At 37.0% G+C, this 21,907-nt stretch overlaps 1 protein-coding gene across 2 annotated transcripts in view; it reads left to right on the top strand.

The window, feature by feature from the left end:
- ARHGAP24 (Rho GTPase activating protein 24) overlaps positions 1–21,907 on the top strand; it is a 648,119-nt gene that overhangs the window by 133,446 nt on the left and 492,766 nt on the right. Inside the window, exon 1 of one of the 2 annotated variants that reach the window (XM_027060062.2) lies at positions 7,006–7,405. The exons of the other annotated variant lie outside the window; for it this stretch is intronic. The gene's annotated coding sequence lies outside the window, so the exon portion shown is untranslated. Of the gene's footprint in view, positions 1–7,005; positions 7,406–21,907 lie in introns of those variants that run through there. 2 annotated transcript variants of the gene reach the window in all.

Below are 21,907 nucleotides of genomic sequence, written 5' to 3'. Positions count from 1 at the left end.
AACAGGTTCATTATCTTCTGGCTAAAAAACAATGCATTAAAAATTTTAAAAATAAGTGAAAAAAAGGTAAAATATGTCAAAATGTCTTTACAGACTGGTGAAAGTCAAGGCTAGCTTCTGTTTAAAGTAGTGAAATAACATTACTATATGAAGAGTTAAGTCTTTTGTTTGTGTGTGAAGATGATGGCCTTAACTTTCAGAGGCTAGATACGAGCTGAGAATAAGCTACTGTATTGTAGGATTACTTCTGCACTACCTCAGAAGAAAAAAGACAGATTTACTCTAAACCTTTTTAATTCACGCATTCTCAGTGGTTAAATATAAGTTTCATGAAGGCACAGATCACATCTGAATTGACTTTGCATTTTGCACAGGCGTTGCATTTGGGAGGTGTTGAACATCTCTGGCCTGTGTAAAGGATCCATCCATGTACAAATTTGCTCATTTCTCCCAATATTATTTTTCCTTAAAAATTACCAACATTGAACTTAACTACACTGTACTTCTAATTCCTTGTATAGTGCCATAGTATCCACAGCAGTTTACAGGGTAAAATTTACATTAATAATGAATGTTTAGGTACTGACTAACATCTAGGCTTTAGTCTTTAGGATCTGAGTCTCCACCCAGTAGGATCAATGGAAGTCCCCATCCCCATTGAGCCTCTTGCCTACCTCTCGCAGGGTATAGGCACCTTATGTCTTCTCCTTGGGGGTTATTGATATTTTCCTGCCACATATTTCTCTGCTAGTGTCTGCTCTCTTACCTGGTGGCTTTAGTCTGCCCCAGGGTTGGACATGGAAGGCACATCTGAGTTTGATCTTGCTGTAGCTGCAGCTGACTTCTACAGATGTTGCATACCTCCTGCTCCCAGTTGAGATAGGAGATTCTTTCTCTAAGCAGATCTTAAAACTATTTTATTGGGCTCCCTAAAGGGTGCTCACATTCTCTGTCTTGTTTGTTTGTTTTGGAAATCCCCTTTCTTGAGGAATTTGGGATCATTTTCCCAAGTTGGGTTCAAAAGACCTTTGACGGGACTTAAGTGATGTCCCCTCAAAAAGCATTCTTCTTTCTTAAAAATGCATCAGTGTCTTGGGCTGAAGTTTTGGGACTTCAGTTTACATCTCCTGGGACAATTTCCACTAGAATTTAACAGTTTCTTTTACTGGTGTCTCCATTCAGGAATAAAGTACGCTGGGCAGAATCTTCCACTGAAGACGTCCAGGACAGACTGAGAAAGCCCAGCATTCAGAAACCCCACCTTTGTTCTCCTCAGTCTCAACCCCGGCTTAGACCACCATACTCCCAGACTAACCTGTCTGCTCTTGCAAAGTAAGGCTTCACAAGCTTGCTTGCTACTGTTTTAAACTTTGAAAAAGCAAAGACATTTGAGACAAGAAAATAGATGGAGAGGATAACTTCGTAGTCTTATTTTTTTGTGTCTGCTTAATAGCCCACATCTTCTTAAAATGTTTTTAATTTTAATTCCAGTATAGTTAACATACAGTGTTACATTAGTTTCAGGTGTATAATATAGTGATTCAATAATTCTATACATTACTCACACATGATATGTGTACTCTTTAATCTCCTTCTCCTATTTCACCCATCCTCCCACCCACCTTCCCTCTAGTAACCATCAGTTTGTTCTCTATACTTAAGAATCTCTTGCTTTGTCTCTTTTTCTTTCTTCAGTTCTTTTCTGAAATTCCACATATGAGTGAAATCATATGATATTTGTCTTATTCTGATGTATCTATTTCATTTAGTATTATGCTGTCTAGCTGCATTCATGTTGTTGCAAGTGGCAAGATTTCATTCTTTTTTATGTCTGAATAATATTCCATTGTATGTATGTGTGTGTGTGTGTGTGTATATATATATATATATATATATACATGCACACACCATTGTGTATATACACCATTGTGTATATATATATATGTATGTATATATGTATATGTATATATGTGTATATATGTATATATATGTATATGTATATATATGTATGTGTATATATGTATATATATGTATGTGTATATATATATATATATATATACACACACACAATATATATACACACACACACACACACACACCATATTTTATCTATCCATTTATCTATCAATGGATACTTGGCTGCTTCCATATTTTTGCAATTGTAAATAATACTGCAATAAACATAGGGGTGCATGTATTCTTTCATTATAGTGTTTTTGTTAATAGCCCACATCTTGAACTGCCATTTGGTCATTGTCTTCCTGAAATATTCTCCTAGTTTATTTTATATATACATGACACTTCCATTAGCCATATGTAAATATTAACAATTTAACTTCTGTCTGCCTGTGTATAAGGCATAGGGAACTATTTTTAAAGTTATACATAATTTAGGTAGCCATAAGTAAACAATTCTTGGGAACAGAATGATTTTATTTCAATGGTAGTATTTAATGTTCTACAAAACACAAACTTAATGAGAAGATTCTGACATTAGCTTGCAATCTATAATAAGGTATGTGTATTGAGAGTAAGAACATTTTGCTATTACTCAGGTACTCAAATGGAATTAAATTTTAAAATATTTTAAGTTTCATCCCAGTTTTATGTTAAGAGTTGAGTCTACAAGTGGAAATTTGCATGTCTGGAAGAATGCTTTACTTTATGGACGTGCATGTGTGATAGGAGTACACATGGTATGAGTGTGTTTGTATGTGTGTGTGCACATGCATGTGCATGGATGCCTGTACGCATGGGTGAGTAGAGAAAGGAGATGATGTGGTGAGCAGAGATGTGAATGATGGGAAAATGCAGGCTATTTTAGAGAAATTGAGTCAGCAACACAAAGAAACTCTAGAATAGTAAGTGAGAGATTTAGAAATGGCCACTAAAAGTATAATGAGATTTTTCTGGGAGCTGACTGGGCATGGGGCATCTGCATATCTTGGAAGGGAGAGTTTAGTTCTTTAATAGAATCCAGTAGACTCCTGAGTCTAGGTCTAAACAGTATTGAAGAAAACCATTTTAATTGGAAAATGAGGTTTGAATTTATGGCCCAGGCAAAAAGAACTTTACTTTGGTAAGTAATATGATTCAAACTGTTATATAAGAGGTGCATACAAAGCAGTGAAGAATCAGTTAGACATATTAAAAATGTTAACAATACTTATCTCTGACTGGTGATATCATAGCAATTTTTAATTTCTTCTTTCTATGCTTCTTTGTGGCTACTAGTTTCATGAGTTAATATATATTAATTTTGTAATTAGGCAAGAAACCAACAAATATTATTTTGAAAATAAATTTAATCAATTTAATACGTGGTTTTTTTTTTTTTTCTGTTGTTGTTGTTTTGGGTATGATCTAATCTGGCAGTCTAAGGGATGATGGAGTGTGACATAGGCTACCACCAAAATATGCCAATTAAATAGTGATGGTTGGTACTATGCTCCACTCAGGATCTAAAGAGGCATATAGCATGCTTCACTTTTAATGGACTTGACTTACAGAAGGCCTATGATGGAATTATAAAGGCAGGAAGGACTCTAATGCCACAGTAGCCCTTCTCTTTTGTAATCTCCCTCATTATCTTGCTCATGGGGATTTAGTTGGATTCCTTTGGTCCCACCATTTTTAATAGTAATGATACATCCCCTTCCCCTAAATTGTGTGATCCATAGTTTTGGGGGACAGTAGGCATGAAACTCCCTCAGTCTCTTCCAACCTTACTTAGCTAAGACAAAACTGGACTTTATCAAAAAGGAACTTCTACAAGGAAATGAAAACACAAAACCAGACATTTTGAAATAGATGCGTTTTAAAGCACAGCCTTCTATCTTAATACTGAAATCAGATCTTGGCATATTTCAGTACCCACACAAATTCTGCATTGTTGGTGAGAGCCTGAAGGAAATGTTAGGATTTTGGCAGTTGTTGACTATTCAGTTTTGTTACTATGTTTTTTGCCCTCTTAGGAATGTATTTTTCCCCAAAAGAAAACATAATTAAAGAGTCCCAGTATCTGATATTAATGGCCAAGTGGGTAACATGACAATACATTACTCTATGCTAAGGTCTTCAAAGAATCTGGCGAGGAATCTGGTGAAAAACTGAAAATTTTAAAGTAGTAAAGTGTACTAAAACATGTTTTTAATCTATATGTGTTTTATTTTATAACTGGAAATTTGTACCTCTTGATTCACTTCACCTATTTCACCTACCCCCACCCCCATCCTTATATGTTTAAAAAAAATTTTTTTAACATTTATTTATTTTTGAGACAGAGAGAGACAGAGCATGAATGGGGGAGGGTCAGAGAGAGAGGGAGACACAGAATCTGAAACAGGCTCCAGGCTCTGAGCTGTCAGCACAGAGCCCGATGTGGGGCTTGAACTCACGGACCGCGAGATCATGACCTGAGCTGAAGTCGGACGCTTAACCGACTGAGCCACCCAGGCGCCCCCCATCCTTATATGTTTAATAGTACCTTTTGACTCAGGTATTTGAAACATTAGACAACGTGATTGTGCAAACTCTTGTTGAGGTTCCTCTAAGTTAAATCCAATCAAAGTGGCCTGACAGAAACAGTATCCAGGGGACTCTGTCTATGGATGCTCCTTTGTCCTTGACTCTGGCAATACTGATACTCCAACTTGTCCAAGTGTAGTGAGACCATTATCTTCATTCTCTCCTCCTTTTCCTCTTTCTCCTCTTCCTATTGCACTTTTAGGTCCCTGAAATCCCCTTGGTCCTGGAGGTATTTCACTTCTCCCTTGTAAATCTGAGGTCCCTCAAACCCTGCCTGCCTTTTATACTGACTTTCATATACCCTTCTTCTGAGGAATCCTTCTTCTGACTTAGGAATCTTTAGGAAAGTTATCCTTCGCCCTTGAAACATTTGTGGGTTTTGTGGAGTTTATCACAAGCATGCTTTTAACTCGGAATTGAGTTGACTGCTAAAATTCAGCTTTAAGTGATGCCCTGAGCAAGTTCTCCCTTGATGCTCTGGGAATTGAATGACAGACACCATCTTCCCTGGAGTCTGGATCAGTCACATCAGCAGGCTCTTTTGGTTAGAGTCTTTTACATCTCTAAATGTTTATTTCTCCTTTAAAGTCCTACAGTTTGTATAAGTGATGTCTACCGGTCCCAATTAACCACAAATAAGAGAGAAATAATAGTCTGAGTCCACAGGACAAGGAAGCGTTTTCTAATCTGGGTTATACTCTCTAGTAACAAAGACCTTTGCTAAATCCCTAAGGCTTTCTAGAAAAGGAATACAGTGCCCTTGTCTTTCTGTAGAGAAGTGAGAGGGAAAGAGTGGGGCTTTGGTAGATATAACTCCCCTGTGCTTAATCCTCAGGTGAAAATCTTCCTATCCTTCAGTTGTATTGTCTAGCTTAAGATAATCACATACATCACACATGTCAATGAAGTGATGGTAAATGGAAAGCATGGAGACCGAAGTCAGAAGATGAGAAGGGCAATGTTTGAGTATAAGTCTGTGTCCCGAGGCATGTCTTAACCTTTTGGATTAGGGACTAACCCAGTAACTACCCTGAGCTCAATTTTGTATTGTCTTGAGTCTAAATTGCTCAGGGTAATAATTGTTAGGTCCTGAAATAGGTTACTGACATGATAGTTTCCTTGTCTTCTTTAAATGTCACGATCTTGAATCATACTTATTGACACTTGTCTTCCTGAGGCTTTTGAGTCCATCAAGTGTGTGCAGATTTCATTTTGGTTAATTTAATTGTTTTTCAGCTTTCATCTAAAACTGCCCATCAGCATTTACCTTCCATGATATAGCTGGAACTCATAAAGCCATATGGGTTGATAAAGGTCATTTATTCCTACCAATTAGAAAATAAGCTACCTTGCTTCTGGTTAGGAATTCCAAGCACATTTTAAAAAAGGAAATGCCAAAAGAGAACCCCTCCTCCCCCTGCAGAACTTAATTTGACTCATTAAAGGGCTGAGAATTCTCTAGCCAGAAAATCAATTTTTTAGCGGGGCGTCAGGTTGGGATGGGGCAGATCACCAGGAAGAAAAACTCCAAGGAAGAGATAAAAGAGAGAGAAAAACAAACAAACAAACAAACAAACCTAAGAGTATACATAGGCTTTTATTTTTGGTGTTTCTAAATTTGCACATATGTTCTTCTACATCACTGCAGATTTCTGATGAGAACACTTTTATGTCTTAAAGAAATCTGATGATGATTTGTAAGCAGTCTAAAGCAGAGATCTTTATAAAGCTTTTTGAAATAATAATACTGGCATTCCAGATAACCTATATTGTAAGATCTAGATTTGAAATAGGCATTTTTTGGTGGTGGTGGGAAGAGAAGGGGTTCCATCAGCCAAAATTTTACTACCCTGTCCCTTCTCTCATACTGTGCAATTCTTAGAGCTCTTAAACCATGGCAAGGAGGTGATTATGCTTTACATTTCTCCAAGGATCTGAGAGCATCCATCTAAATAAGCATTTCTAGGAATGCAGGTTTAAAGACTCAGGTAATTCTGATTGGAGAAATAAGATTTTACAGAGAGAGCTGAGGGAAGCAGGTGAAACCTACTATGTGTGGGGTTTGGCCAAAGAAATGCAGGGCTCCTGGAAGGCAGGAGGCAAGTATTTTTCATTCTTCTCCGCACCCAGAGTCCCAGATCTGGTGACCGATACATATCTATGATACGTAAGAAATGAAACGAGTAATGCCAGCTACGGGGGGACAGAGGCAGGGTGGGCTCTCTCTGCTGGGGGCTGGGGGGGGGGGCGGGAACCGGGCGTCGGGCTGTGTTAACTCAGCCTACGAGATAACCTAGGGGTGAGACGCAAGGGCCAGAGCACCGTTCTTCCCTGACTCCCCAGTAGTGCGGCTCGAATCTTCTAAAGCTGCCAGTTGCCAAATGAAATCTGAAACCCTGGGCTGCGTCTGAGGGTTGGCCCTGCTCAGTTGTTCCAGCCTCTTGTACTGTATATTTACACATTCACACACAATCACTCTTTCTAACTTCTGGGACTCTTTGCGCAACTGCTAGGATTTCTCAAGTGCATGTGGCAACTCAGCCCAGCTCCGGGGGAAACCGGCGGGACTCCGGAGGGTCTCCAAGGCCCGGGGAGCTGTCAGGACTGCTTCGGGGACGGGAGAGGATCGAGACGCGGGCAGTGGTGGGGGGAAACACCCACAACTTTCCACCCCAGCTGCAGCTCTTTCGGCCGCTGCGTATTTCCTCTGAAACCACAGCTGCTGAGCAACCAAGTGCATGGGGCACAGCACGTCCCCTTGTGGGAAGTAAAGTAGCTTTCCCTCCTCTCTTTTCTTTTCCCTTTCCTTCGGCTCGTCCTGGGAGCCTTTCCTTCCAGAGCAGCCGCAGTCCCGTGTCCGTCGAGTGCTCCGAGCGGGGTAGGTGACGCTGCGCGGGGGTGTGCGCCGGGGCCACCGCGGGAGGCTGAGATAGCCGAGGCGGCGCTCGGGGGCTGCCGGCACAGCGGCCTGCGACAGGGAGGGGGCTGCTGGGGGCGAGGAGGGATCGCCGGAATCCCATGCTGGTGCTGTGTGTGTGTGTGTGTGTGTGTGTGTGTGTGTGTACGCGCGCGCTCGGGGCAGTCGCGCTTGTGTGTGTGTTGAGAAACAATGTTCTTATTTTTAAAAGGAAGAAAAGGCGTAAATGGTAGTATGTATTTCTGTCGTAAAAATAGATGGAATTAATACAAACTGTGCAGTTCAGCTCCCTTGCTATCCATCCTTCCTTCTCCCACCGCGCCTCCCGTTTGTTTCCCCTAGTGTCTTATGAGAGATTCCTAGATAACAGGCATACAGAGGTAGGTTTTAATAATGAACACTTTTATTGCAAACATAAAATGATAGGGAATCTTTGGTGAATTTTAAGCCACCCAAAAGAATCTAGATTTTTTAAAAAACTTTCTGAAGATGTATCCATTCTCTCTGAAATATAAATATATAATTTATTCTCATTAAAAAATACTTCAGACTGTATTTCTTTTTAAGTTGACCAATTAGAAGGGGAGATAATATTACTCTTGGAATAATATTTCTTAGCGATACTAGGTTTCAATACTAACTAGTAATAGGGAATCCAGACTCCCTTGTAGTTAAAATATGAATTAAATGTTTCTTTAATTCATTTGAATTAAAAGATAATCTCCAAACTATTTCTCTTTCTATCATAGCTTTTGTTATTCTTTTTTTTTTTTTAAGCTTAGCAAGACATCATCATTTGATCTCTTTCTAAAAAAAGGAAATAAATCATGCTGGGTATTTTAAATAAAAAAGTTGTAAGGCGTTTGCATATCCATAAGTAAAACAATATGTGTTGCTGTGTCTACTAAGGAAGACAAATTAATTGAAATCCAGGGATATTTACAGTACAGTTAAGAGCTTTACTCAATTACTGAGAAGATGGACAGACAGATTAAATACAAACAATCTGTCCCCTGATTTTAATTAGAACTGAAAACCAACCCTTAAGGGCAAGAATGGATGTTGGTATTAAGTTGGGCATCATAAAACGCAGGGAATTAATATATTAGAAAAAGCCAGAAAACAAGTATAAAGCCACATCAGACTTGTTAAGATTTCGGTCTCCCTTTTAAATTTCTTAATACTTCCTCTTCTCTGGGGACATTTCAACTTCTAAGAGAGCCTAACAATACAATTCCCCTTTTTGTCTTTCTTGAGTGCCTGACCTTCAGGTAGCAAGTCAAGAAATCTGTTCTTTAGATCCATTACTGACTTGTCAGAGAAGTCACCTTAGACATCTTGGAAGACCGAGATATTGACAAAACTTTAAAGTAAATAACATTCTCCTTCCACTCAGAAGAGATATGTTCTTGGTGGAAGACCTTTCAGTGATTGGAATAAGGGATAAACTATGAGTTGTTCAGATCTGGAATTTAGTTTGAGGTATGTGTAAGGAATATACAATAATCTGATAAAAGGAAGGAGATTCTGTAATTTTTTTCTACATCTGAAAGGCTGTTGAAACTCAGTCTGTCCTTGGCTTTCAACTGTATTATTTTGTTTTATTACTTAATCATAGGTATTTGGAATTGAGAGGTGGATGGTCTCTCAGTAGTGTTCTTTTGGGCTGTATATACTGGTGAATTTGAACTGTTTTGAAAATAAAACTTGATAATAAGTGAGGAAGAACTAAGTTCTCAAGAAAAAAAAAATCACTGCAGAACAAATAGCACTGTACCCTTCCAGACAAGAATGGTACATTTAAGTGTAAAAGTGAAAAAGTGTTCTGAGCTTAAATCTCCAGTGAAATCTTTTCAGGTTTTGCTTGGTATAGTAATGGCCAAAGCTCTGGGAGTTTTTACTGGTCATGGTTTCATTTACTGTGTGATCTTGGACTCTCTATGATGGAGTTTAGGGGTTAAGGGAAAGGGCAGGAAGGGTAAAGAATGTGCAACAGGTGTTAATAAGTGGTTTGAGTCTGATTACTTTGCTGTCTTGGCCAAAGCCTATTTAGTGTTTACCAACAGTGCCCTTAGTAGTTTTGTTGTGACCTACTGGCCCATTTAAGTGCATTTTCTTTCTGGCTCTGTTAGTGTCTGGGTTGGTTTCATAGGGCTAAAAGCAGGCAGAGCTGCTGCAAAATCCAGACCATGGATTTTGTTTCTGTTTTTAGTGTTTGCAGTGCTGTAGGACCATCTTACCTACCTGTAGTTATTTTCCTGTGGCATTTTCAGGCAGGTGGTAAAGGGTTCTTTTCCTATGAGTTGAGCTTACATAATGCTGATCGCTTCTTTCTGCCATGTGTCAAGTTTTGGTAATGGTGAGTGTTTTGGAAAAACAAGAGGGAGAAGGTGGCTAGAGCCTCACCTTGGAGTCCAGTGGAAGGGACAGCCCCTCAATTAGTCACACATGGGCATGGAGGAGGTTAACGATAACAAGAACCTGGGGCATCCTTTCTACAATGGTCATATTTTACTGAGAAAAAAAGCATAAGAGATTTAAAATCCAAAGATACTTGTTTATTCTTTAATCCATGGCTGAAGGATTAAGATTTCTCCCAGATGGAAAAAGGTATTTAAAAATAAAATTGTAAATAGTCAACTTAGTCATGAAGTTAATGCTCTTCATGTGAAGAGTTGGAGCCTCAGATTGAGTCTGGAAATGGTGACCCATCTGTCTTCATTACTCAGACTCAAACTTTATAAGATTATGATGGTTTCAGCGGCTAAGTAAAAGCACATTTGGACGTGGGGAAATTGTTCTGGTGAGATTCAAGGAATGTTCAGTTTTCAGAGGTTATTGTGTACATATGTGCTTTAAAGCAGCATCTACACTGAACTGTGGCAATGCTACAATTAACCTTTATAAAGGGCAAATCTAATTGTGTCAATCCCTTATTCTAAAACCTTTGATGGATCCCAGGATCCCAACAACCTACAGCATTAACTTTAAACTCTTCAATATAGTGACTAAAAGCTTTTCAAAACCCTTCCTTTTTAGCTTCTCCTTCCTGCACAATGGCTTCTCATTGTTCACACTTTTGATGTTTTTTGCTAATGGATCTCCTTTCTCCAGGAATTCCCTTTGCCTGGAAAGTCCCACTTGATTCTTGGTGGTCCATTTCAACTGGAACTTCCTTTGGGAGAATTTACGCAATTCTATGTAGAAATAATTCATCATTTCATCTTGTCTGCTTCCGTGATGTTTTGAACATGCTTTCAATAGTTTTTAAAATAATTTTTATTTTTGAAACATTACTACCAACCAACTACAGTGTGTTCGTTTATAGGTATATTGGTGGTGGGGGACCCACTTGTATCCTAGTGTCCAGCCCAATGACTGAAACATATAGTAGACACATGTTAATGTTTCCTTAATAAATGGGCAAGCAAAGTTATGAATGAATAAAGTACTAATGGACTCCGATTTATGCAGATAATTTTTTCCTCAAAGGTCCCATTTGAAAAATATCCTATTTGGACTCAGAGTTTACTTTCCAAAAGTAACAAGGCAACAAACATAATTCACTTTCTAGACCTGCCCACACATGCCTATTTAATTCTATAATAGATGAAATTTGTGCTTTTGAAATTATAAAGCAAAAGCAAAACAAAATGAAAAACTACTTGGAATCATCTTTTTCTTTTGAAAATCACAAAGTACTCTTGAGTTTAAAGGTAATAGAAACACTTATAATAGATACACATTTTTCACCGTTGTTTTTTATATTGTACTATGAAATCTGTAATTGATCAAATCCCAGTGGGAGGTCCTGGATTTGGCTGTGAGGAGTAATAATAGAGTTAAATTTGGAAATCCTGTTGCCTGTAGATGGGCAATAATTTTAATTAATCAAACAAAATAGAAATACTAATTTTGGCTATTTAATAATTATCTTGAGTGCTAGTGCCTGAAGGAAGTTGGATTTAATTAAAGGAGAATGTGGAGGTGGCTGGAGAGGAGGAAATTCAGAGGGGCATCTTTTTTCATGTTACTGATTTTTTTTTTAATTTCTTTTCATCTCATTTGAACACTTTGGCAAATCCAGTGTTTCCTTTTGAAAAAAATTCCTATTCCACAGTTATTTCTGCAGCCTGACATGTAGAAGGAGGTTGTTCTCCATTTCAGCCGAACTACAAATTGGCTTATTTCATTTTCAGAGCAGTGATACCTCTGTCACTTGCATACTTCTTCTGTTTAGCACAGGGATCATTTTTCAATCAAGAATGCATAATACTTGTGCTTTAGGCACCATCCAGGGACCTTAAGGTCAAGTTGTTCCTTATATAGTATATCTGAGAAGACTGAAAGAGCAAACATTGGTATTTCAGAGTAATAGTCTACTTTATTTCTACTCTAAATCTTCCACGCTCTCTATTTTTATCAAAGCGTATGACCAGAAGTTTACCTGTCCCACTCACATTACAACACCTTTTGGTTAGGTTGTCTTCATCACACAGTCCTTTAATGTAGCGCTCTATTTCTTTTTACTGAGAGTCAGCATGAAAGAGGCTGCATGGAAAAGATTTTGGCACTTTTTGTTATGTATTCCCATAGTCTTTAGATAAGGATCTCCATAAATTAGTTTTTGCTTTTACTGCTTTAAAAAGTGTTGCTCTTCTGATTAGCTAGTGTTGTTTCTTTTGTTAGAAGAAAAGAGAATAAGAAATCACCATGTTTCTCATGTTGGCTTGTCACCCAAGAAGCTCACCTAATGTAACAAGAAAATCAGAACAAACTTTGATGCTCAGTTGTACCCTGGTCAATCTTCTTATGACACAGTTTGCATCCTTCTGGCCCTATTTTTATGCACCTATCATACCCATACCCTTTAACTAAGTTAACTCAAATCCATTATGGGAATAGATTGAATTGCCTTCCTTGTGTGTGTGTGTGTGTGTGTGTGTGTGTGTGTGCGCGCGCGTGTGCGTATTACTCTTTTTAGACTTGTAGTTAAATATTTATAAATCTCTATTTTGTAACTTCAGTGCAGTAATTGGGAGCCAATAATTTTTCCAGATCCTTATGTGTGTGTGTGTGTGTGTTTGTCTGTGTGGTTCCTAAAAACATTCTAGATACTGTTTTTATACTCCTGATGAATAAAATAGACTTGCCCCAAATGTTACATTTCTTGAAAAACTTAGGAGTCATATGAATAATTTTGAAAATAGATATTTAAGACCAAACATGTGAGTTCTTTTCAATACACGTATCACAAATGTATGGAAGAGTGCCCTTAGGGATATTTTTGAGAAACAGAAGTGAAAACTTTCTTTTTGTTACAAATGAAATCTATCATTAAATCGAGGCTTATACCCTATACCTAGGGTGGTCTTCTGCCTATCATATTGAGTTTTCAGAAACAAAGTAATTTTTCAAATTTCTTAAGGTGTAAAAATAGCTCTAATTTTGTCCTGAATTTTTTTTCTCTCTTTTAGTCTCACAGACTCACATAATGATAATCACTCTAATGAATTAAGTACCTACCAAGTACCAAACATTCCATGAGATGTTTTTACATATATGACTTGTAATTCTAGAAGTAGTTAGAAGTAATTAGTAATTCCAGCAGTAATATCTGTTCTATCTAATTCAGATATTAGTAGTCCCATTGCATGAGAAAGTTTACACTTGGAGAGATAAACAAGCTCACCTAAAGTAACACAGAAGCAGTAGAGTCAAGAACCAAAACTATGTCTACCTAAATCCAGATAGCCTGCTCTATTTACAATGGTACCTTCCTCTTGGTCCTTTTCTCTTCAATTACTAATCTTAAAATCATAAAAGTCTGTGTGTTTTATGAGTTTGGCATATAGTAAGGACCCTGGTCTCAACCTGATATCCATGAACTGGCCTTGGAAGTCTCTTATGGCTCTTTCAGGTGACAATATTCTTGTGCTGATGAGTGGAGGGGGGTGGGGAGGGGCTGGGATGAGTTACCACTATCTTGGTTCTCCTGTGAGAAAAGAATCCAGCAACCTCAGACTCGTAACTCAATCTGCAGTGATCAGCCTAATCAGAGATTATTTTCTGGTAAGAAGTAAATAGAAAAGGTATGATCCATGGGACTTAAGTGATCTATCCCCATTATTTAATTCTCATATATGGGACATATGCCCCAGGGAACTCTGTGAGCAAATACCTGGAGTGGAAGAATGAGAATGTGCAAGTGGTCCTTAGTCTAAGGATTGGAAACCCAATTTAGGAAAGCTGAAATATAGCAGGAACGGATAATGTTGTTGGAGGTAGCTACTGAGAAGGGGAGAAAAGTTGAGTTGGTGGTGGTAGTACTCACTGGTCACAAGTAAGTGAAATGAGCAATAGGGGGAGTCATTTGCAAGCCAATCTTTCCCAAGGAAGGACATTTACTACAGGAATGGTTGGAATTCATCTCAGTCTTGTTTGTAAAGATGCCTACAAAAGGGAATTCTCCATCCTTCTTGAGGAGTCATCTTTGATTGTTTCATTGTGTTTTCCAAACAATGGCTTAAAAATTTCTCATATGAAGGAATTTGTAGCAAGAAAAGATGAGTCAGAGAAGTAAAAGAGCATGATGTTATCTTGTTGCACTTAATTTCATAAATCTAGAATTTAGCTATGTGAATGCCACCTTCATAGTTTCATTTTGGTTCTAGAATCCCATTTATAGTTTAATTGTTATACAAAATAGTCAATGCAATGTTCATGATTTTATATAAAGGCATTATGGGGTACACAAAAAGCCTCAGCCTTCTCACAGTTATGATTTGCTGATTAAATACTTCATTTTTTTGGTAACAACTTACAATTTCATCATGGAATAACTTTTCTGTATCTTTGGAGTTACATTCAAGTTGGCAGGTTCCATGGTGGAGCGTTGGTTTTTGGTGCTTAGAGTTAGGTGGAAGCCACACGGAATTGTCTGGGACAGGAGTTCTGAGAGCTTCTGCACAACAGATGGAGCTGGCAGAGAAGATGGATGGGAGAAGGGCAGGAGCAAGGTCATAGGATAACTTGGTATTCTCAAAAGCTGAGGAATTAGGAGGAAAGGCAACTCCAGAGACAGCACTGGGAACTAGAAGCCAGGAGAAGGGAGGCTGTGTATGGTGTGGCAACAGAGAATTCCGTCTCTGTGTAATAAAATATAACAATTACCGAAGCCTTACTATGTGCTTAGTTATGCCAAGCACTTGTGATGGGTCATCATCTTCTTTAATCCTCACAGCTCCCACATGAGGAGGCCCTATTATTATCCCTCTTTTATAGATGCAAAAACTGAAACTTGGAGAGGCTTAGTAACATCACAATCACTACAACTAAGTAGTAGATCTGGGATTTAGATCTAAAATATCTCATTCCAAGGGAGCAATCTTTACCAGTATGCTCTGGAATTAGGCTTGTGTTCCATCATGGCTCTGATACGCACAAATCTTGTGACCTTGGGCAAGTTACATTAATACCCTTGAACCACAAATATCCTCTCTGTGAATATGGGCATTTAATAATACCTACTTCATAACGTTATTATGGGTTTTTAATTTATGAAGTGAGCAGTGATTGTAAAGAGACTGGAAGGGTACCTGGCACCTGGTAAGTATCAATGCATGTCAACAGTTACTATTATTAAATTAAATGATGAACATGAGAGTCCTGAGCAGGATTTTTCAAGCTGTGTTCATAAAATCAAGTTAATGGTTCATGACCAATGTTTCTTTTTAAATGAAAACGAATAGAAGAAAATGGAATAGAATGGGGAAAAGTCAGGATTCATTGTATATAGTAAAAGTAACAATTGATTCATATGTCTTAATTCTGTTTTGTGTATATGTGCATTTTGCATTCTGGGTAAAAAGGAAAAAAATATATTTCTGATTATTAACTGTCAAAAAAAAGTGTTTTAAAAAAATCTTTTCAAGTAGCATTTTTCAAAGTGTGGTCCAGGAACCAGTAGCATCAGTTTCACTTGGGAATTTGTTAGAAATGCAAATTACTGGGCCCCACCCTTGCCCATTCATTTGGTTTTAACAAGCCCTCCAGGTGATTAAGGGCAATTATGTACTCAAACATGGCATTTGGAATTCATGAAAAAAATTAGATAAGGCTATATATATATACACACGCATATATATACATACATATATTATATACACACACACATATATATACATATATATACACATATATACACACATATATACATACACATATATGTGTGTATGTATATATATATACATACTATATATACACACACATATATATACATACATATATATACACACACATATATATACATATATATACACATATATATACATATATATACACATATATACACATATATATACATACACATACACATATATACATATATATGTGTATATATATAAATTATTTAAGAGTATTTAAGAGTACATGTTGTGTTATATTGACTAAAGATTTAAATTCTTCACAGAATGCCATCTTGTGAGATTTTTGTTTTCTGTAGCTGTTTCCCCAGTTTTTTCTACACTGCCTGCTCACAGTGCAGGTGCTCAAGTCCCATAGACATCAATTAGTTTATATGTAGAAGGACATTGAATATTTAGATCCTGTACTTTCTTCTAGCACTACAAGATAAAAAGTTAAAATTCCTGTGAGTAGCCCTGAGCCTGAATATCTAAGTTGTGTTTAATTTGAAACATTTTACTGATAATAGACCAGATGCCTCAACAGCTGCAGAATTAGGAATTAAATTAAGAACTCATAAAAAACTGCACTCAATATTTTAGTAATGGAGATATTTATTTTGAAAAGCACATGCAGGCAAAAAGACATTGACAATCTAGTTAATGTAAAACTAATAGTGATGATAAAAAATCTTTTTGGCAAAAACAGAAATGATATCGATTTTTTCACCAAAATATTTTTTTCCCCTCAAAGGGAACAGTGAAGGTGTTTAAGATATTTATTTATTATTGTATTCCATTACTGTAAAGAGACAGCAGCTACTATTGCACTGATGAATATTTGTTGATTATTGTGTTTAATGTAATTTATTGTTGTATTTGGTGTGGGGTTGGAGGGTCTATTTACTTAAAGACTTAAAAATATACTCTTTGAACACAGCATCCAAATTGACTAGAAAAGTCTTGAAGACTTTCTTTGACAAATTTTTTAAATAGTCCTTTGGATTTTTAAAATTGTATTAAATTTTTTCCCTTGGGTTTTCAGAAAGCAGTTTTTTAATGAATACATGCGTATTAACATTTCTAAGTTTTTAGTGGTATATTAAAATATTTTTCAAGACAAAAAGTGTAAGGAAAAACAAAAGTGTACCTTCTGGCTCACCACAGGTGGAATTTCACATTAACAGTAGCTTAAGAGGCATTTCCAAAGATCCTTCTCTGCTTTGCATTCTGTGGTTGGAGAAGAATGGAATGGGAAGAAGGCAGGGAGGTTGTGGGCTATCTCCTCTTTCTGGTATTAATTAGCATCTGTGAACTCAGGCAAATTATATAGTTTTTCTGAACCTTAGTTTCCTTCTCTATACAATAGGGGGTTTGGATTACATACTTTATAAGATTATTCCAACCTTGAAAAAGTCTGTGTTTCTAAATGGTCATGTGTTCCTTTTGAACAATTTTGGTAAGACTATGGTTATGAATATATATTAGCAAGGCTCAAAAAAAAAAGAAGGCTTATAAATAACATGACAAAGTTAGCTTGACCTTTCCTCGACACGTTTCATGTATCAGTGGGCTAGTTTTCATCAGCTTTGGGTTTGGGAGCACAGGTGATGCCACTCACTGGGCATGAGGGTGAAAATACATGAGGGTGTTCTTGGTCATCACAATGACTGGGTGAACTGGCATTTAGTGCCCAGGGATCAAGAGTGCCACACATCTTGTAATAGGTTTTGACAATTCCTCACTACAAGGAAGCTTCCTTCCCTGAATTGCAAGAACACCCCCATTGGGAACTAGCTAATGAAGTTTAAAGACTTAGTTTTAATTCCATATTTTTATAAAGTCATCTGGGAAATTAGAAATGAAGTGGTCATATATTTTCTGTTGTATTAGTAACACAAATGCATCTATTCTTAGATGACAACTGGTGTTTTTATGATGCATGGGAGAGAATAGCCTCCAGCTCCATGCACTATATATTGATGATGCAGTAAGAAAAGCAGTAAAAATCTCAGCTCCGTTAGTACAGTGTGCAAATATAACTTGAAAACATACTAGGAATAGTTCCTTTGAGTATGAAGTTACTAGTTGCCTGATGATAGCCATATTTTCAAGGAAATGGCTTACAGAAGTTTCCATTCAATATAAGTAGACATTTCTTGTGTCCAGATAAATGTTCTGATAAGACATTAAATGCGTAGATTTGATTCTCTATAATGGTAAATACCACTTGCCTAATAGCTCTATGCATGATGATGAGTGAAGTGAGTACTTCTTGTTCCCCCTCTGGCCTCTTCTGCATGTGGGTTGGCCTTCGCATATTCCAGGTCAGGTTAAGGATAGAATTCATTTAGCAAGAGTGACTCATCCAAGGCCACCCAAGAACCTTAGTCACTTTGCTTTGCAATCACTTAAATCACAGGATTAGTTTATTAAATTAAAATTATTTTTCTCTTCTATCTTCTTGAGCTTGTCAAGTCCTTGGTTTGTTAATGTGATCATTTAATTTTAAATTTACTTAAGTTAATTTTAAAACTATTGCTTACATTCAGATCTTAGATACTGTGAGTATAGAAGGTATTGGATGGGTAAAATTGTTGTCTAGCAAACCAAAGCCAACTTGTTATTTTCCAGGAATGAAAGGGAACCCCTGTTTTTCCTTCCTTTGGTGAATCTGGGCCTTAATACTGCTGTGGGAGAAGGGGGAAAGGGAAATTAATTTGAAATGTATAACTTTTCATATAAATTTGGTAAAAATTTAGATTTCAGGACAAAGAATTACAGAATTAAAAGAAAAATCTTTTTGCTAATCTTTCATATTCAGTATCTATGCTAGGCCTCCATAATTAACAAAAGTTATACACTACATTCCTCTTAGAATGAATTTTTTGGACATCAGAACAAAAGTCCACTTAGAAATTAGCAATAACCATCTTACCCCAATCTTTCAATATGGAAAATAGGGTCAAGGTGATGTAAGTGATTTGTGGTCTACCCAGAGTGCAGAGTCAGGACAAGGCAGACCAGGCTCTTGAGTTTGGTGACTGGTTTTCCTACCCCACTGCCCTATTCCTCAGAGGCCTCCTTGACCCTGAGTTCCCTAAGACAAATAATTGCAAATGCTAGCCTAAGATGGCCAATGGGTATGATGAATTACCTTCTCTGCTCCACAACTGGAGACACACTAGTTAAGTACCATCTGGCAAAATTGAGAAAATAGTCACTCATGATTTTTGGTGCTCAATTAGTTAGGTGAGGAATTATGGCTGAGAAAAGAACAAGTGAATCTGTAACTAAAATATTAAAAAGCATTTTTACTGAGACTAGATTAACCTTAAAGACAGCTGAAAAACACACCATATTAAAATCAAGGTATAATATTTCCTGGTTTTAGTTACATTTTAAAGCTAATTCCTTGCAATAATATTAATTATGTTGAACCCATATGATATGAACGTTCTCAACACACTGGATTTTCATTAATTCAGTCTTCAAGCCACACTACAATTGTACATTCTTATATTATGCTGTTCATATTTCTGAAAACAATGAAACAAGTAAGCCTGATGGTATTAAATAAAGGATTTCATGCAAAAAACAAAAACAAAATTTAACAACAACAACAACAAAACTGGTTTATCTCTTTGAGCAATGCCTTACTGAGTCAAGTAAATCATTGAAGGTGAGTGAGAAAATGGAAGGGGGGGGAAAGAGGCTTCAGCTCATGGCAACTACTGTATAAAGCTGAGAAACAGGGAGTGTCCTTTCTGTGCTGTGCTTTTATTATCTCTCTGTTTGTGATCCCATCGTCTACTGTTTAATTTGTGGAACATTCCAGGGAGTATCCTTAGCTTCCCTGACATGAGTCTGGGCCCGGGCCTTGAAGGCTCTGAGGGATTCCTTTCTGAAATAAGGTTGGACAAATAGAGCAAGTTGGCTATTCAGCACATGGCTCAGCTGGTTGTGGCAGACTTCTCATTGGGAGCAGGTGAAATCTTTGTGCCACTGAGCCGTGGGAGGCCAGAGCGTGCTGCCCCATGCAGTGTTGCAGGCATTTGTGAAGAGTGTAGGATGTGATCTCAGAAAAATGGGCTTACTTCTGTATCTCAAAAGAGAGAACACTAAATGCTTAGACTTCCTTCACACGTTTGCATATGGCTCAGTGGTGTTCCATCTGGGAGTTTGCTTCTAATGTATGTATTTTCAAGCAAGAATGGCACAGTGGTGGCTTATGAGGGTTAGTTCTTATTAATTTAGCTGATGACACTCTGACCAAATACGTGGAAATAATAATAGTGGCATACTTTTGCTGCTGTTTTCTGTTTGTTTGATGTAATAAAGGTTTTGTTAATGTCTTAGAAAGAGCCCTTACAGAAAATAAAATTATATTGCACTATTTTGTGGAAATGCCAAGCAATTAGCGTATGGTATCATTAATGAGTTGTATTATTAATGTGAAATGCTAAAATAATTCAGAAAGCATAAATGATATGTAAAGGCCGTCTTACCACGAGCCTGGAGAGGGTGGGCATGGAGGGGAGGCATAAAGAGAGAATAAGTAAACACATGTGTGATGTTAAGGCGGAATGTACTGAAATTGCCGGTAATATTTCCTAGTAGTCAGCGATATGCTGAGTTACAGCTGGTGCTGCTACTGTTTGTCAAGGTCATCAGGGAACAGATCCTATGACTGCTTAAGGGATGGGAGATTGATTCCTGATACCAATTTTGACTCATAAATTGTAACCAGAATAATTAGGACTGTGTTTACAGACTTGGGAACAGGCAGCAAAAGCCTCTGGTAACTTATTTCAGATGGATCAAGTTAAATTTTTATCTTAAATCTGAGCTTTGATTTGAAACAAAGGTATTAGCTAGTTTTTTTGAGATGGTAGTTCCTTTACCTTGCAACTTCCTGTTATTCTATTGTTAAGTTTCCAGAGAATTCTCTTTAGAATACATTCACATAGAAATCAGTCTACCTGCCTGCTTTCTGAGAGACTGAATTTGATGCTGTAGTTTATTTTAATCAGAGGCAGGGAAATACTATTATTTTTTGACTATTAAGAATTGTAGTAAGCAATTTAGACATAGAATATTTGTTTGGCAGCTTTTGGAAAGCTATTAAACTGGCAGCCCCAACTCCTATTAGAACGATGTATGTACCTCTGTGGTCTGAGTGTAGTGCTCTGTTTATGGGAAACGAGTGGCCACTAACTAGGAGTTGACCCACTTATTTGAAAACATTTTTTTTTCAAAATAGAACTTATATGACATGATACCTTAAAATTCTTCATTATTGTATGGTGAATTTTTTAATGCATTTGTATTAATAAATTTTTCCCGTAGAGACCATCTGATACAAGTTTGCGTCTCAGATGTTTTAATCTTTATCAAATTTAATCTTTATTTAATCTTTATTTTTAGTCCAACACAAGTTCTTCTTTCTGTAGCCTACAATTTGCCTTTTATTAATAGGTGTGTTTATGTTAACACTTTTCTGATATTCAAGCATGATTGACTTTTATTTTTTTCATTTGTGAATGGTATTTATAAGAGTTAGTGCAAGACTTGGTATTCTGAGTTGATCAATTATCCTATTATCTTGCTTTATTCTCTTCAAAGTTTTGACTAAATTGGGCATGATATTAAATGCCTTTCACTTTATCACATAAAAATAATGCTTTCTTAGACTAATTTTAAGTTGATAATGTTTTCATAATTAATGGCTTTTTAGATTATAATTGTTTATTTTTTAGTTCATTAGTGGCTAGTATGGTATATTTCTTCCATTTAAAGCAAGCCTTTAGGAAAATAACAGTTCTGTTCTCTCTTCTTTTTTTGTGTGTTTGACTATAAATATCAGAGTCATAAATTATGACTACAAAAATAAGTAATGGAAACATATCTCTTTTGCTATTAATTGCCACTTACTCTTCTGTGACTTTTTTTTTCTTGTTTGATATTAATAAGTCAGTCAGGCTCTATTTCAGTTCAAGTGCTATCTAGAAATCACCAGGACTCCTGGAGCCTGTTCACACCCACATGGCTGTCTGGAAACCAGACTGAAGAGAACAGTGATACTGGGCAGGGGTCCTAAGAGGGATTCTGAGTGGATTAGCTACTTATTGGGGTATTGGAACCAGTGGTTTTCATCTATACTTTGACCATGAATGTACACTTGCTTCTTGGTTCAAGGAAGACATTTGCCAGAGTACATTGTCAACCAGTAGACCAAGGATTTTGTCATGTGATGACAGCCTTCAATACCTCTGGGAGT

This window comes from Acinonyx jubatus, chromosome B1, assembly GCF_027475565.1.
Source record: "Acinonyx jubatus isolate Ajub_Pintada_27869175 chromosome B1, VMU_Ajub_asm_v1.0, whole genome shotgun sequence".
In the NCBI taxonomy this organism is placed as follows: domain Eukaryota; kingdom Metazoa; phylum Chordata; class Mammalia; order Carnivora; family Felidae; genus Acinonyx; species Acinonyx jubatus.
The sequence above is the reverse complement of the archived record's forward strand: the minus strand, read 5'-3'. Positions and strand labels throughout refer to the sequence as shown.